The following is an 18,994-nucleotide window of genomic DNA, read 5'->3' as shown; positions in this document are numbered from 1 at the left end:
GCTTTCCAGGTGTCCAGGAAGAGGTGGGAATACCCACACTATACCCCACCACACACGACCTGCCGATAGATTGACTGTGGTGGATCTATTTAACTGCTGCGTGGACAGATGTGTGTGGGGGGGACAAATCAATATAAAATAACCCTGCGTCAATGTTTCAACTGTCTTGCTGTTATATCGAATCGGCGACCTCTGGATTGCAAATCCAGTGTGAACCATCGCACCACGATAGCGTCTCCTGAGAAGTGCAAGCGAACACATCAATTAAAAAGGTGCAAAAATGAAAACGAACAAAGAGGAATCTTCAAGTTGTTTGTGTTGTTGTTGTTGTTGTATTTTAATTGATCAACGGGCTCGTGGTCTCACAATGCACCTCGCCAATGCATTGATTGCCCCCTGGGTTCTGTGCTAAGAGACCACTCAAGTAATGAGGCCACAAGTTCAATGAAGTGCGGGTGCGACGTCTCGTCTGTCGCGCGCGTCGTGCACAACAGCTGTGACAGTCGCAATTAGAGTCTCTCTTCGCTCGCACGACGGTCCCCAACCACCGCCAAAACCGCGTTCCCCAACCGACGACCGACGGCGACCCTCAACTTCGAGCGCGTTAATTGCGGCGCTGCTGAATGCCAGCAGGAGAAACAGGTCCAGCGGACAACCGTTTGCGGAAATGACACTCGGCACACCACATTAATCCTGCCTTACGTCGCCAAACTTTGATTGATATACCTAGAAGTGTATTCGTCGGGTCTGTCGGTAAAGTCACGTAGATAGAAAAAATAATGACAATAAAAGAATCAAAATCCAAATTTAAATGAAGTGAATGCTTGTGTTGCGATCGAAACGTCGTGATATTTTAATTATTTTTCATTAACTTTATTTTCATTTTTTTAATTTATTTTTATTTTATTGTTATTATTGTTTCTATCTACGTGACTTTACCGAAAGATCCAAAGCATATGAATTCCTGCATTCACGAAAGCTTTAAGTCACGTAAAAATTTTTTTTAAAAGAAGAAGTACATAAGGGTTACAATAGTACAGGATTAGTATGGGTAGATATATATAAATAGCTTGGAATGTATTGGTAGTGCCTTACATTGATTATAATTTCTTACTCCGAGCAGTCCCGATCTAGTAGAGTTGCAAAACATATCTTCGGGGCCAAATGAATCCGTGGGCGATTGTAATCAGCATCGACACAGGACACGAAAACAAAAAAAAAACCTGTTCACATTACCCCGATGAAGAGAGAATTGCTTTCTTGCAACATCGTGCGTGATTGAGAAAAACAACAACAACAACAACAACAAAATCCCAAGATTAAGCAACCCCCCCCCCACTACACAACAGAGCCCCCCTCCACGACATCCTCAACAAGCGAGAGAAGCTTGGCGCACGGGCCCCCCTCCCGCCGCTTCCAGCGACAAAGAGCACCATGTGACCTTGACCCCGTCTGACCTCGCGACACGCGGCGCAATCCCCGCGGGGCCCAAAGGTATGGCGGTCACGTCCAAGCCGACAAACGGGGCCGCCCGTCTTTACTGACGTTGGGTTAACGACGTTCGTCTCCCCCCCCCCCCCCCCCGTGGCCATGTGACAAGGAGCGATCGACTTTGCGATGTCGGGCCCCGGTGCACGGCTGAGGTCACACGGCCCCCGGTGCCGTATGGGAGGCGGTGCCCGGGCGGGCATGCGTCATCTTCCCGGGGCTGTAAACAATAAACATTCGTCACCATCACCCTCACCACCATCATCATCATCGTCGTCGTCGTCATCGTCGTCATCGTCAGCCACGGTCAATTCACTGCTGGATGAAGGCCTACCCCAGACAACTGTCAGCTCTCACGATCTTGTGATGAGATATTCCAGTCCAGCCGGCACCTGTACACCTACTGATCACACAATACACGTGAACGCCCCTCCTCCTAACGCCCGCCACACACACACACACTGTGAACGGGAAGATATACACCAATTGGCTTAATCTCTACACTCGCAAGTACGTGTCAAGAACATATTATAGTTTTATTATTTGGTTCTTTCGGTTAAGTCACGTCTAAAGATAAAATAATAAATTAAATTAAATAATAGAATACGACGTTTCGATTGCAACACAAGCAATCATCATCAGGTATAATGAAATAGCGACATAATATCTAACCAGAAAACTATAGACAGACATATTAGCAGACAGATATCACAAGATACATACATAGCGAGAGCAACACAGGTGACAGAGAGGGGTGATCGTCTCTGTGGGGTGGCCTTAAATAGACAGAGGGGGGGCGGAAGCAGAGAGAGGGAGGGGGGTTAGAAAAAATTAGCATATCAATGAGTGGTCCAAAAGAAAACGTGGTGCTGCGAGTACGATGGCACAGCAAGCAAGCCTGAAAATCAGGAGAAAGACACACTAAAATTAAATAACCTAGTAAAATATCGAAATGTAATGTAATACAACACAGAGGGTCGGTCAACACACAATTAACGCATAGCCTGGTTGATTACGTATTTCAAAGATTGCTAAGTTAGAATTTAAGTGTGAACATTCTAAAGAGGACACAGGCAGAGAAAACAAGTCGCCAGAGAGAGAGAAAAAAGATAAGCTTAAAACTTCCCCGTAGAAGTGGTTCAATCTTAATTTTAGAACTTTCGTGACTGCAGGAATTATTATTTGGTTCTTTCGGTTAAGTCACGTCTAAAGATAAAATAATAAATTAAATTAAATAATAGAATACGACGTTTCGATTGCAACACAAGCAATGATTGCTTGTGTTGCAATCGAAACGTCGTATTCTATTATTTAATTTAATTTATTATTTTATCTTTAGACGTGACTTAACCGAAAGAACCAAATAATAATTCCTGCAGTCACGAAAGTTCTAAAATTAAGATTGAACCACTTCTACGGGGAAGTTTTAAGCTTATCTTTTTTCTCTCTCTCTGGCGACTTGTTTTCTCTGCCTGTGTCCTCTTTAGAATGTTCACACTTAAATTCTAACTTAGCAATCTTTGAAATACGTAATCAACCAGGCTATGCGTTAATTGTGTGTTGACCGACCCTCTGTGTTGTATTACATTACATTTCGATATTTTACTAGGTTATTTAATTTTAGTGTGTCTTTCTCCTGATTTTCAGGCTTGCTTGCTGTGCCATCGTACTCGCAGCACCACGTTTTCTTTTGGACCACTCATTGATATGCTAATTTTTTCTAACCCCCCTCCCTCTCTCTGCTTCCGCCCCCCCTCTGTCTATTTAAGGCCACCCCACAGAGACGATCACCCCTCTCTGTCACCTGTGTTGCTCTCGCTATGTATGTATCTTGTGATATCTGTCTGCTAATATGTCTGTCTATAGTTTTCTGGTTAGATATTATGTCGCTATTTCATTATACCTGATGATGATTGCTTGTGTTGCAATCGAAACGTCGTATTCTATTATTTAATTTAATTTATTATTTTATCTTTAGACGTGACTTAACCGAAAGAACCAAATAATAATTCCTGCAGTCACGAAAGTTCTAAAATTAACATATTATAGGTATATATATTTTTTTACAAATAACAGAATATCTTATTTTTCTCCAGCAAAAGTCCAATATTGCATGGGGTTAGCTGCTCGCATTTTCTTCGTCCGTTTGTTTCTATTCTGTGCCTTGTCTCAAGTCAAATCCACTCTCCTCTTATCTCATTCCACCGCACCCTCCCATCTCACCCTCCACTCTCTCCCTCCTCTCCTTATGCCCTGCACCAGTGCCATCTCCACAGCCCTTCTAATCTATGGCTCTCTTGTGTGAGTCTGTGGGTCTTTGTATGAATCATTGGGTCTGTGTGTGACTGTGTGGGTCTGTGTTGGTATATATTCTGTATATGCGTGTGTAGCGGTGAGCGAGCCGCACTACGAACCTGGTGACCCGAGTTAGATTCCCGCTCGCTGCCAACACCAGTGACAATTATCTGAACCAGTCATGGACCTCCCCTAGGTCGACTCAGCCTCAAATGAGTACCTGGTGCAGTGTAGTAAACATCGCCACTAGGGAGACAAAGGTGGTCGGGCGTGGTGCTGGCCACCCACCCCCTCGTGTACCGTACCGCCCTTCATAGGTTCTTGCTTGCAGCACTTCCCCGAACAGTCTGTTAAGGTTATACGGGGAATCTTTGTCTATGTTTTTGTCTCTGGGTCTCTGTGTGGGTCTATGGTGCTCTGTGTAAGACTATGTGAGTCTTTGAGTCTGTGTGGCTGTCTATGTGAGTCGATGGCAGAGCAGGGCAACACTTGGTATGATAGAAAGACTCATGAAAGAGGATATCACAGAGAATAATGTTGGTCTCGTAACAGTCAAACTATTATTTTTATTTCTCAGAGCTGTATTTATCATAATTAAGTGAAGGAGCAATTTTTTTATGCGGTGGGATTTGGGTTCAGATGTATAAATGATAATTAAAAAAAACATCACGATTGAGAACTTGTGTCTGTATTTTACCGATGAGCCTTAATAAAAATGAAATCGGTCGACAGTGGACTCTCTTTTCCTCTGCTGCCCATTTGCTCAGCATATTGAAGGGCAACTTTAGACAATATTACCACAATGCCGTTCTTTAGGAACGGACTGATTTTATTTTTGCTATACGCTGAAGTCTGCAAGATTTGTTTTGCACTCAACAGTGCAATTTTTTTGCGTTGCTGAAATTGGTTGTGGGGGTTGTTGTTTTTTTCCTGTGTTTTTTTTTTGGCACAGTCAATGTGTGATCGTTCTGAGACTCGCAATTCACTACATCGCAGAACCCCGATTGCACCACGGACGGTTTTGCCTTGCTCGGCGATCCGACGTCTGAACCATCCAGCCAACACCACTCGTCTGGACGAATTGCCCGATGATGCTGGATGCAATTACCAGCGAAACGTCGTACTACTCAAATTGTAAATGTTGTGGTTTCACGCTTCAACACACCGGTGGGCTAAAGCAGTGGACTATTTGTCTTTTGTCAACGTGACACTTTTTTACTGATGGGCCGTGTCGGGTGGTGGAAGGTTATGACACATTTATAAATAACGCGATCTAAACCCAAAAACCTTGATTATGAGGTAAAATAAGCTACTACCTGCTGCCAACTGCAGCTGCCACGTAAAGTTATAGAAAGCCACTTAATGGCCTGTGCTTTTTGAGTATTTTGCTGCTATAAATTGCCACATGATAAGCCTGAGCTATCATTTGTGGCCTGGTCTCTTCTGAAAAAGATGCTATATAGCTTAACGAGCATTACTTAGTAAAAGAAAAAGTTTAGATTTCGATTTAAAGCTTTCGTGACTGCAGGATTTCATCTTCTTGGTTCTTTCGGTAAAGTCACGTAGAAGGGAAATAATAAAATAATAAAAATAAAACATGATCAAATAATTCTCACGACGTTTCGGCCACAACGCAAGCAGCCGTCCTCAGGTGAAGAACAGACCTGTTCTTTTATTATCTTTTATTTTTATTATTTTATTATCTCCCTTCTACGTGACTTTACCGAAAGAACCAAGAAGAAAAAGTTGAGTTTATTATCTGCTCGGGTACAACTCCTCCACTCAGCATATTCTGAAACATTGCACCCCCCCCCCGTCCTTACTCACGTGACCCCACCCCCCATGCCCCCCCCCTCCTGTCCCTCGCCATAGAATCAGTTACCTCCCCCCCCCCCTCTGACGCCCTCCTTCCCCTGACTTGTGAAATGGTGGCGGCTGGCCCTCAGGGAAGTGAACCCTAATGGGATGCATCGACCGAATCAGGGCTGTCTTTGTTTCTCCAGCAAGACAGAGAGAGAGGATAACGATGAGCAACACGGGAGGATGGAGTGGGTGGAGGCGGGCGGGGGGGAGGGGGGGGGATGCTTGTGAGAGTGGAGGAGAGCAATTGAGAGAGAGAGAGAGTGATGGGGTGCGTGGGTCTATGTTGGCAAAGTCAAAGTTGGCAGGGTTTCCAGTGACCTGCCGCCTATTGCGACTGATGTGGAGTCGCGAGTGGTGCCAGCGGTATCGACAGCGGCGACGATGAAGACGGAAAGTGATTTGCGTGCGGACTTCTTGAAACGTCTCCAAGGTGTTTCCTCCAAGAGTCCCGTTTGTCACGATTCCTTAGGAGACGATTCACACAGCGTGTCTCCGCTGAGATGTATGGAGCTTGTAATCACACGAAGGCCCCGTAATTATTCTTCAGAGGATTTTACGTCCGGCGTTTCCCTTCACCACCCACCTCCTAACCGTATTAGAGCTGCGCTATTGGCATCACGTCACGAGTTGAAGTATCCATTGCGAACTCCTGCACAGCCGTGGTGCGTCGCCTCCGTCCACGCTGTTTGAGAAGGGCCAGAATTCCCAGGACTGCACTTGAAGTGCAAAGATTAAGCAAAGGTTGGCTAAAATCCAGATTGGAACCCAGGCTCTGGGTTCTGCCAGCGCGGTGCTCAGAACCCCTCCGCCAACTCTCCCTAAGAGGGAGTTTGGGAATAGTGCTTGAAGATTAGAAACGCGCACATCGCGTGCGGCCTTGGCACGCAAGTGGGCGCACCGCGTGTGGGATTCAAACGAAAAGAATCGCCACGTTGGTTATGAGCAATGCGGTTAAAATTGTACGCTCACCTTGTTGCGCAATGAGCCCTGACACCCGATGTTTGAGCAACTTCTAAAGTGTTACAGTCATATCTATGGGACTTTATTTTGTGCCGTAGATATGACTGCTCAGCTATCTATGAACAGTTGTAGACTTTTATTGCGCCTTTGTCCTGTTCGCCTCTTGGCGTTCTTCTCTCTTCTAACACCGGTGGATGCCAATCAGTTTCAAAGACGATGCATATGTTATTATCAGAGCATGTTTGTATGTTTTTTCCACACGTATGTGTGGTTAATGCAGACTTAATGCCTTGGTTATTGGTATATATTGGGCTTTGAACATCTTAACGCCTGTTTTATTGGCATAAAGGGTATAAAGCCTATTCTTATATATATATTTTTCATCTCACAGTTGTGCGCAAGAATTATATTAACAGCCCTCACACCGGATGAGATCCACCCCTCCACCTCCCCCACAAACGGTCACCTCCCTCTCTTGATAATAATTCAATATTATTGCCACAAGCGCCACTTCATCAGCCACGTTGTACAAGGCTCGGGAGCGCGACTGCTTTTTCGCGAGACATTAAACATTAAGCATACGTCGCAACATTTATTTTTCGGCGGGGGGCGAGCGTGGAGGGTGGCGGGGCAGTGGGTGGGGGGGTGTGGGACAATGTGACCTTGACTTTGTTTTTATCGCTACTGTCGTGAAAAAATCAAGCGCAGGCGAGATATTTTGGCGGCGAGAAAGTTTCATAAATATTGGCCAAACGGATCAAGAGATATCGCAGGAGCAGACGGACGAGGCGGCGCTGCCATCCCGACTTTTTTTTTTAACTTTCAAAGCAATCACAGACGAGAGAGTGAGCGAGAGAGTAATCCCACGATTCGGCACCCCCTTCCCCCCCCGTGCACGCACGCCCTGCAAATTTCGCCGGAAGATTTCGCAAAAAAAACTTCGCCTGAATCCTCCGCCCGCTGCTTGGGGAGAGGAAGCAGAAGGCGACGCGGGGAAACCCGCGGGCGCAAGCGGCGAAGAGCCAAAACTTTAAAATAATAATAATACACAAACCCCGTGAAGCAAGAGGGTGACTCGCAGACCGGAGTCCCGCAGATCGCGCCCCCCCCCGCCCGCCTCTCCCGGCCACTTTGTTGCGGCTTGGATCGAGAAATCGCGTAGCTCGAATGCGAGGAAGCGCCCGTGCCGGGATTGCAGAAAACAAACGAACGTGGCGTTGAGGAGACGTACTCTTCGTAATCCTTGGTTGGTTTTTTCGGTAAAGTAACGTAGAAAATTAAATATATAATAATAATAATATAATACGACGTTTCGGTTGCGACACAAGCAACCATCATCAGGTAAAAATGAATGATAAAACACAGACACGGAGACAACATAGGCAGACACACATGCAAAGAGAGACACACACAAAGACACACCGAGCGAGACACACACCAAGACAAACAGTTTGTACTCTTCATAATCAAGGTTTTTGGGTTAGATCGCGTAAGCATGATTGTGTCGTTAAACCCGCCACCACCCGACACAGCCAATTAGTGAGGTTTGTCAAGTAAACAGGAACGTGCCAATTAGTTTACTACTTGGAGAGTAAAAATCCACAACATTTACAATTTGAGTAGTACGACGTTTCGCGGGCAATTACATCCAGCATAATCGGGCAGCCTGCCAGAATGTGTGTATATATACACACGCAATACGTGGCCAAGCCACTCGGCTCTTACATTGGAAGCTGGGAAAAATTGTCCAACCTCACAGCATTTAAAGCAAAGACTGCCCGTCACTGTGCGACACTCCGCGTACCCGTTGCAGATAGCACGCACGTACATTTAAGCGAAGATCCCCCGTATAGCCTGTAACAGACTGTTGGGGCAGGTGCTGTTAGCGAGCACCTATGAAGGCCTACACGACACACGAGGGGGTGGGTGGCCAATACCACGCCCGGCCGCCTTTGTCTCCCCAGTGGCGATGTTTACACATCGCACCAGGTACTCATTTGAGGCTGAGTCAACCTAGGGGAGGCCCGGGACCTGCTCAGTTAATCGTCACTGGTGTTGGCCGTGAGCGGGAAACGAACCCAGGTCGCCAGGTTCGTAGTGCACGCGCGCACATCTATATACGGACGGCGTGGTTGCATAATACGTACGCCGGGCAACTTTTCGCTCTTATTAAAAGGCGCATTGACATTTTCTTTAGGTATTTAAATATTGTAATGATGTTACGTTTCAATGGCTCGGGGGGTGGTGAGGAGGGGGGAGGAATCAACCCTGGAGAGAGTCAAAACTCACGATGCCATTTTTTGTGTGTGCGCTGAGAAACTGTGTTCTGTATAAATCCACAGTGATTAAACCGGTTTCCATCAGAAGCAAGGGTGCATGGTGAAGCCAATTAAATTCACTACAAAACAAACTTTTGGCAGATAAGTAACCGGGCAAAATGTAGCATGTTAGTTATTATTATATTAATGTGCAGCCCTTTGTCAATCCACTGCTGTATGAAGACTTACCCACGCCGTGTCAGTAATGGGGGCTGATGTCTGACCATACTTCACCACATTGGTCAGTGCGTGTCAGTGAAGTGGGGATTGACCAAGGATTGGTTCGATATGCCTAGTCACTGATGCAGTGCTGTACATTACAATATATCTTGTTGTATGTATTTACACATTGCCAAAGCCTATTCATGGTTTAATGTCAGCAGGTATAGGCTCATATTTATTGCAGGGAAAATATGTGTTTGTAATTTATTACAATCAAATCAGCGATTTGCTCAGAAGTTAAGGAGGTGTGAGCCTGGTTAGCACTTGAATGGGAGACTGCCTCGACATCCAAGGTATTGTAGACTATAACTGCAAAGTGACTTAAGAAATATCAATACATATTCTTAGGTTTTTCGGTAAAGTCACGTAGGTAAAAAAAATAAAATTAATAAAATTAAAATAAAATAAAAAATCACGACGTTTCGGAGGCAACACAAGCTTCCGTCTTCAGGTGGAACCGTCACAGCACGCTTGCTGTATCAAGTAAATGAGAGATTCCAAGAGATACTACCCCGTTTATATACTGGTTGAGGGGGGGGGGATGGTGACTTTACCGAAAAAACCTAAGAACATGAATACTTGCAGTCACGCAAGCTTCAAATCAAAAAATAGCAATACAGCAATTAATTCTTGAATCCATCTGAACGGAGCTTAGTGCATTACCCCCCCATCACCCCATGCATGGTAATGTCGGTTTCCTCCCAGATGAAGCCAAACATTCAGGAATGAAAATCGGGCCAACATCTCAACGCAAGACCCGAGTGAAAAAAGCCTCGGGGCTCAATGAGGCTTTTCCTGAGTAAAGAGGGCATTTTTATTATTATTCACGACCATGGCTACTCCAGCTTGCAGTAACCAACGACGAAAAGCAATGAAGCAATAATCATAATAAATTACAATGACTAAAAAAGTTTAAGCACAAAGTGACGGTGGCGCGGAATTTCCCCTTAAGCTGTTATTGCAGTAGAAATCCATGTTAATTATATTATAATGGTATCATTTATATGTAAATTATAGACAATTACTTTCTCTGTTTTTGTTAAGTACATTAAGCGGTGATGGAGTTACCTACCTTTCGTCTGCCAACATCTGGTTTAAATGCTTTGCATTATTTAGGCATTCGTTATTATTAGGGCTATTTGATCTAACATACACATACAGGGCTAATGGTTAGGCCATGAAAGTTCAGGTATTGGAGTAAACACACCACACACGTATATGCACAAGCCCACGCCTACAAGTTGCACATTTGCAGATACATACACATAGAAATCCCATTTAGCCAAGCATACTTTAATTGAACAAATATGGCACGTTAATTTAGCATTTAATTGCACCAAAATGTATCATTTTTTGTGATCGCTCAAGTTATATTTAATACACCCTAAATCGTCAATACCACAGTATATTGCAGCATTACGTAGAGCGCATCATTTATTGCATGGTTTTATATACATAAAACATATATTTACAGCTAACAACGTTCAGCCCTCTGTCAATCGATGGAAAATGTTTAAGCATACTTCACTACGCTGGTCAGTGTGGGTTGATGAAGGCGGGTGTGACCACAATGTGCTATTGACGTTATAGCCATGGCAAAAAATGATTAGTAATAAAGGTGTTTTGGGGTTAGATCACGTACATGTGTCGTTAAACCCGCCACCACCCGACACAGCCAATTAGTAAGGTTTGTCACGTAAACAAAACGCGCCAATTAGTTACTACTTCAGCACGCTGGTGCGTTGGAGAGTAAACCCACAACATTTACAATGCGAGTGCAATAATATTGGTCGTGAAAGCCTACGTGTTAAACAAAGGTATGATCAAACTTTGGTCCCAAGGGGCAATAGCAAAGTACGCCAACCATTGTGCCACCACTCCATGGCGTGTTATACACAGACACGCACAGAACCCCCCCCCCCCCCTCCATGTACGCAATCTGTTGGGGCACCTTCATTGTCGAAAACAAAAATCCTTCCGTGAGCATGGGAAGCCCTACGAGATACACGTTACCCTGCTTCCTTCACTCAAATGTAAATACGAGTGCACACGGACATTTACTTGACTCGCTGCCTCACGTCACACGCTCACAGCCGAATGTCCCATTATCAACTCTGCATAACCGTTGCGCACACGTGCCCAGTGCCTGGTCACGCGAAACGTGGCTCTCAGAGCCGTGTCCAGCCTACCCAATCACGTAGCACATGCGACAAACACGCGCGCTTCGCAATTGCTGTAACGCGAATAGGGGGAGGGGGGGGGGAGAAATCTAATCAATTTTCACCAATAGCAACAAGAACAACAACAAAGACGTGTAACCATTGTTACACCCGTCGATGATCTGCCTCGTCTCCGCAGACGTCGTCGGCGGCTCGGGTAGCGGAGACGCGAGCAGCAATCTCCGCAGCTCGGCGCGGAGACTTTCACAGAGGCGCGCCGCAGATGTCATCAGCTCGCCTAATTGCGCTCCTAAGATTTGTGATTTCACGGCGCCACATACTCGCCCACCGGGTCGCCCCCTACGCCCGCCGCCCGCAGATCCGCTGTGCCGCAGCGGGATTCAAGGCGAGACGGCCGCCACCCCCCCCCCCCAGCCTGTCCCGGGGGGCCGCGCCAGTCCCAGCCCTCCGTGCACGCTCGTGGTGGTGGCAGCGCGCGCGCGTCTCTTACAAAGCTCCCCTGCGGGTCGGTTCGTTGGTGTTTTTTTGCTCGTGCGGTTATTTACTTATTTTGCTCGCTCGCGTTTGCACAAATGCATTGCTTGCAGCAGCAGCAAGGGAGTCCGGCAGCGCGTCGCTGTGCGCGCAAGTGCAGCGGTTAGCGCTGCGCTACGAACCTGGCGACACGGGTTCGATTACCCGCTCACGGCCAACGCCGGTGACGATTGTCTGAACCGGTCCCGGCGACTCAGCCGTAAATGAGTACCCGGTGCGATGTGAAAACATCGACACTGGGGAGACAAAGGCGGCCGGGCGTGGTGTTGGCCACCCACCCCCTCGTGTGCAGTGCCGGCCTTCATAGGTGCTCGCTCACAGCACTTGCCCCGACAGTCTGTTGAAGGCTATACAGGGGATCTTTGTCTTTGTAGGGCAGTGGAGGTGGGGGTTGCGGGAAGGAAGGAGACAAAAAAATGGAAATTCAATCTCGAGCATGTCTCCACGACTTTAAGTGGGTGGATGGGTTGGTTGGAGATTGGAGAGAGAGGTTCGATTTCCAGTATGAATAAACCAGTTGGATACGCGAGATTTTTTTCATTTACTGGAATATTAACGATTTTTTTTATATACAAGGGTCGTTTTAAAAGGGACTGAAGTCGTTTTTATTTCTTTCAGAGAGAACATTTGTTAGCGTCAATATGACAGGACACGTCTCCACAGGCACTCTTTACTTAAACGCGTGTGTCCCATCGGCCCACACGTGTCCGAATGCCAGCAGCACAGGAGGCTTTCACAGCCTCATCACTGCAGCAACAACAACAACAACAAAAACAAGTTCTCCGTCGAGCTGCTATCAGAGCTCCCAGCAGATGTAAGTCTGAAAGAGCCAAATCCCGGCTGGATTATTGTGTGAATTGTTGAATAAACTGCACCCACACTTATCCCTATGACTGCTGGTATGTTTCTTACTGACATAATGTCACCCGAAATCCACCTCTCGACTAATTTGCAAATGAGGGAAGCTGGCTGGAGTTGACGCGTCGAGTGGACTTCCACTTCTGATTGCAGCCACTGCTCCCATTTGCAAACATTTCCACCTTTCACGCAGCAGTCAACTGTAATGCAGGTTCATGCTACGAAACTGTGCTGCTCGTCTCTCCACGCTCAGAGCACCAACACACAAATAATGGCTTTGTGCGTCTGGTTCTAATGTGACGTCTCCCGACTGGACATTCAAATGGTGCACCAGAGTGGAATGTCAAAGTCATGGCACCGTTCACAAAGCTTGTATCATTATCATGAAAAGCACGTCCACGTATTGAAACACACTCGTGATTTAAACTATTAGCGTTAGCTTCCTTTAATTATAATTATTTATAACTTTCAACTCAAGCTGAACAGCATGCCATGTTTAATGCCAAGCAAATCATTATGCACACGCCATCGGTCTTGGCTTTGATCGCAGTGTGATCAATTCGCCTGTGGCCAAATCATCCGCAATGCATTCAATCCTGCTGTCAGATCTCGCTCGATAAGCAGGGTTGAGCCTGTATGGTGCTTGGATGGGTGACCACCACGCACTCCAGGTTGTCACAGGGCCGTGGGGCTATAGCGATGGGCATCAGAGAGCAGGGAAGAGTTGGGGGGGGGGGAATTCTATTGCTGTACTGTACTTCGATGCTCCCTCGTCTACACTCGGTCCCCGCTTTCACCAAGCCGTAGTCGCCGTCCAGCAGTCGATTGACCAAAGAACTATCTCTGCACGTACGCGTGATTGTGCTCGCTCAACATCAACAGCAGCAAAACACTCGGCCCTGAAAATGGCATGAAAACATTTTTGCGCTCGCTGCTTTAAAGGAGCCGACTGTGGCCGTTAGTGTGGCGCATAGGACGATGACGAACTGCAATTCAATGGCGTGTTTCTTGTAGCAAAGTGTAATAAAAATGTAAGCACGTTTATCTGTGTGTCCCCTGTCTTCTCCCATCCGGGCAGGCGGGTTAATCGACTGCCAGCTGTTGAGCCAGATACTCAAGGGGCTTTAATTCCCCAAATGGAAGAGAGGGTCTTCTTTGACCAGTTGTTGCAGGATAAGTGGACTTTCCTTGGGGAGGGGTGGCAGCGCTTTTACCGAGATTAAAGCGAGGCATCAATGTAAAATAATTTTCTTACATTTTTTTGGGAGGAGGAGGGGGGGTAACACGGTACTATCAACTCTTCATGAGCGCTGGTGGCCGTTCCGAGATGTTATTTTCAGAAGAAATAATGAATCGTGATGGTCTCTCTCTCTCTCTCACCTCGCTGGAGTCAATCGGTAATAAGGTTAATGTCATTAGCCGCATCTGGCACTGTTAATGCAATATATGTTATAGAGGGGAGTAGAGGTGGAATAATTTACCTCTTGTCAGTCTCAACCATTGACTATCAACCCTTCGAGTGATGTCCTGCCCAAGATTATTAACGTTTAAGTCAATATCACGTCTCTAATTTACATATGTTCTCTGTGTCAGTACAATTCCCAGTCTTGCGTGTACACTTTTCATATTTTGTCCCATTTTGTTTTGTCAACGTTCCGTCTTCTTGAACTCGTGTATCATAGCAATTAAATGTGCGCTGATTGAAACCCATTTTTTTTACCCCTTCATGCCACATGGGTAAAGTCGCTTTTCATTCATTAAATAAAAATGTCCAAAAGGGCTCCGCACGTGGTCAAGCTCGCCTCTTTATTTCATAACTTTCATCCCGATCCTTCTTCAATAACTACCCGAGGCATACATACGATACGCTGGTGTAGTTTATGGTTGCATCCCATCCGTTGCCGGCACCCTACCGAGGCTTGCTTTGGATGAAAAAAAAATGAAACAAAATGTGAAGGTTATTTCACCCTTTAACAAAAATCAACAAGAGAGGAGCTGGGGAAATCACATTTCCAGACATTGTGTTTTCATACGGCATAGTTTGGCTTTGGAGATCAGCTGTCGGGCTAAAGAAAAACCGCCACGGACACCCAGTCGCCAATGTGTCGTCATTGACAATTTCTCGGAGAAAATGTGCCTCCTGAGCCCAGTGGTGAGGTCACGTCTGGGTTTTTAATTCACGCGAGGGCTGTGGGCTTTCAATATCGGCGTGCCACGTGTGTGTGACCGTGCGTGCGCGCGGGCGCTCGACTCAAGTGACTGATATTTGAACCGGTCCTGAACTTCCCCCTAGGTCGACTCAGCCTCAAATGAGTACGCTTGTGCGGTGTGTAAACATTATCACGGGGGAGACAAAGGCGGTCGGGCGTGGCGCTGCCCAACCAGACCCTCGTGTGCAGTGTTGGCCTTCATAGGTGCTCGCTAACTATTTGCTATTTGAGTATTTTTTTTATTTTACCAGGTAAAGTCCACTGAGCTGTATGAAACGATCCGGCCACAAACGACAGCTCAACCAGGCGGCTTATCAAGTTAAAATTAGAGCAGCCAAATCATCTGAACGCACGTTGATTCTAAATGTGGAGGGAAAACTGGAGTAACCCGGATAAAAATCCACTCGACCACGGGAAGAGCGACACGCAAACTCCAAATATACAGCAGGACGTCAGGGCCGTGATTGAACCTACGACCTCCTGTATACCAGGCGAGGTCGTTAACATCTCGCCATCGCGGCACCCGAACAGGACTTGCCCCGAGAGTATGCCAAGGCTACACGGGGGACCTTTGTCTTTGTTGCGCTCGACGAATCGCCTCTTGTCACATCTCGCTCCTCCCCGTCCCCGTCTCTCAAATCTCCACACGCCAGGTGGAGGCCGGCGAAACACAAAATTGCGATCATGTCGCGCATTCTCTGCCAATCTCCTGTTGCCCCTGAAGGGTCCCTCCAGCTGTGCGAGGGGGGGGGGGTAGCTGACAAATAAATATATACATAATGTGCCCCTTTTCCTTCAGCCTCGTTACATGCCCTTGTTAAATAAGAGGGTGCATTCAAATACTCGCAGTGGGCGTCGGGGGGATGCACAGCGCCATACATGATTCATCCAGTATAAATAAAGATTCTGATTCAAACTTTACACAAATGTTAAACGCTGAACAGAACGCATAACGGTATGGAGTGCCGTGTATGGCTATCGTGCATTGCTACTCGAGCTCTCAGCGCCCCCAGTGCTTATGAGGAAAGGCTGCGACCCCCATTGCTTAATTGCCACTGATTTCAATATTGCCACAATATTTATTGAATTAAATATTCGATCTTAGACGAGGGGGCTGAGGTCGTGGTAAGCCCCACCACCCATCACTCCACCACCCATCACTCCACCTTCCCACCACCCAACACGCCACCATCCCACCACCCACCACCCATCACTCCACCACACCACCACCCATCACTCCACCACACCACCACTCAACACTCCACCACCCAAACACTCAACCACCCCACCCACCACTCCACCACTCCACCACACCACCACCCATCACCCGACCACCCATCACTCCACCACCCCTCCACCCCACCCATCACCCGACCACCCTATCACCCTGCCCCCCTCCACCCGTGTTTGTCACAGGAGGAAGACGTATCCCTTATCTAAACTGCAGCAGCGTCACCTTTGGCGGATCTTGAAATTCGGTCGTCTCTTTGGTAAACACGCACGCGCGCGCGTGCACGATACATCAACATTGATGTACATTACATAGGCTATCAGATAAACATAAAACATACAATTATTTAATGACGGGAACGCATCGAAAACCTATTTATTTTGTCACCGTGAAACGGGCGCTGGCTGGTTTTAGATTTTCGTTTTCATCGAATTATTATTTTTAGTTTCATCTAAATGCGTTTAGGTTTTTTTTACCGAAGCTTCTATTCAAATAGAAGGGCACTTATTTATCCATTCATTTGATGTATTTGCTCAACGCATAAACGTGAGTGAAATGGCGGAGCCATGGACGGACAGCCCCCTGCCGTTCCACACCATGACGAGCGCTGCGAGACGAGGCGCCGATTTCCTGGCCAGACCACGCCGAAGGTGCATGGGGGTGGGGGGTGGGGTCACCACGCGTGGTCTCGAAAGCTGTTGCCATCCTCGTCGGGGGAGGCGGGAGGGGAGGAGAGGGGTTATTTTTCATTTGTTGTCGTCTTTCGACGGAGATGACGTCCAGCAGAGAGAGATAGAAAGGCGTGCACGTGACACAAAGGTTGAGATTGAATCTCGGTGATCGGAATAGAATCGCCGTGCCCACACACACCCACACAACATTCTGGCGAAACAAACATGTATTTTTCCTCGTGGTTTTTATTACGACAAAACGCGAGCCCCGGTACAATGCGCCGATGAACATTGGAGGGGGGTGTGTGTGTGGCGACGGGGAACAGAAAATCAGCGTGAATTCAAAATTCGCCGCGACGGGACCGTACGCAGGGCAGGGTCGACATCGCTGCCCGCAACCGCAGCTAAGTTGGGGACATCTCGCAGGTGGTGAAGACGCCGAGACACGCCTCGCTAAGGAGTGCGCTGGAGAGGCGTGGATAGACGGAGGGACGATTGGAGAATTTGCGCAAACTTAATTTGGAGCTTTCGTGACTGCAGGAATTATTCTTTGGTTCTTTCGGTAAAGTCACGTATAAAGATAAAATAATAAATTAAATTAAATACTAGCATACGACGTTTCGATTGCAACACAAGCAATCATCATCAGGTATAAATTAAATAGAAACACAAATCTAATATACTTAGAAATGTAATGTAATACAACAGAGAGTCGGATAACATAACAGTCAACACCCTATCTGGTTGATTACGTTCTTCCTGAGAATGCTAAATTTGAGAGAGAGATAAAACACAGAACCAGAAACATATAGACAGACATATAAGCAGACAGATATCACAGAGATACATAGAAAGAGAGTAAACATAGGCACAAGTTAAGGGGAGTTCAAACTGGGCAGGACAGCGTCACAGCTATAAGGGATGATGGTCGACGGTCAATGATCACGACGGAGTGGCAGCCTAAAGGGATGGCATGAGCCTAAATGAGAACTTGGACCGAGGAGATGGAGTGATGAAATCGGCACCTTGCGCAGATGCTCGGTGGATTGTTACATCTCAGGATCACGAGATATGGCCAACAGCTTCGAGATGCCTTCGTCCAGCAGGGGATTGACCATGGCTGCTGATGATGATGATGCTGATGATGATGATGATGATGAAGATGATGAAGAAGTATATCACTGAAGTGTGTAGCTGGAGTGTTGGGTGTCAAGACACTCGCCATGTAGCAGCCATTATGACGATTTGTGTGTGATATAGCGCCCCCCTATATGGCCTGGCGACTCAGAGGGCTTTACGTCGCATCTCATCCCAACACTTTTTTTTTTGTGGCAGCTGTCCACGTGGACACAAAAACTGACTCGGGTACCTGGCCTGTAATCGGACATGCGTCTGCCAGTCTGGGGCGATGATCGCTGTTGTGTGATCCCAATTGAACGATCCGCGAGTTGTCATTCTCGAATACGGCAAAAAAGTGCACCCTGACACTGCCACACAACGAAGCAGGTGGCACGTGGTGACTTTGATTGTTACACGCGCAGTATTAATCAGGGTGGCTCGTTGGATTCGAACCGCGAGCGTCTGCGACCAGTAGCGAACGGGCCATCGCTAGGCCGCATTAGAGCTGCCAGGGAGTCCGTTCAGGTTTGATATTTGTGAATGTCTATTCACTCTCAATGCTATGAAACTTTTATTTAAATGCTCTTGAGAGTTCCTGGGGACAAAAAGTCACCCTTTCAAGAGAGAGCTGGGTCACGGAGCAATAGAGTGAGCGTGTCAATTCGTTCACAATTAAAAACAAAAATTGCACAAAGTTCAACGAAAAATATACGTCACTAAATTTAATGTGAGATACTTTTGAGCTGCACGATAGGGTACGGTTACACTAGCGCTTAAATAATTAATAGTGAGCAAATAATTTATTTAATTAAAGATTCTGCTGCAGTGGCTTCTAACATCCCAAAAAGTGAGGTGTACTTACCTCAGCAAACTCAAGCGAGGCATGAACATAAAACAAAATGCAACATAAATAAGCCAGCGCGTAAAACGGTAAACCTAAAATAATAATCATTAGAACACCAAAAAAGCACTTCCAAAAAAATACTTTTGTACCATTAAAGATTCATCAGTTTAAACATTTAAACCATTACAGCTGCCCTCTGCC

The sequence above is a fragment of the Lampetra planeri genome, chromosome 26 (assembly GCF_965212315.1).
Source record: "Lampetra planeri chromosome 26, kcLamPlan1.2.h2, whole genome shotgun sequence".
NCBI classification, from domain to species: domain Eukaryota; kingdom Metazoa; phylum Chordata; class Hyperoartia; order Petromyzontiformes; family Petromyzontidae; genus Lampetra; species Lampetra planeri.
This window is presented reverse-complemented; position numbering follows the sequence as displayed.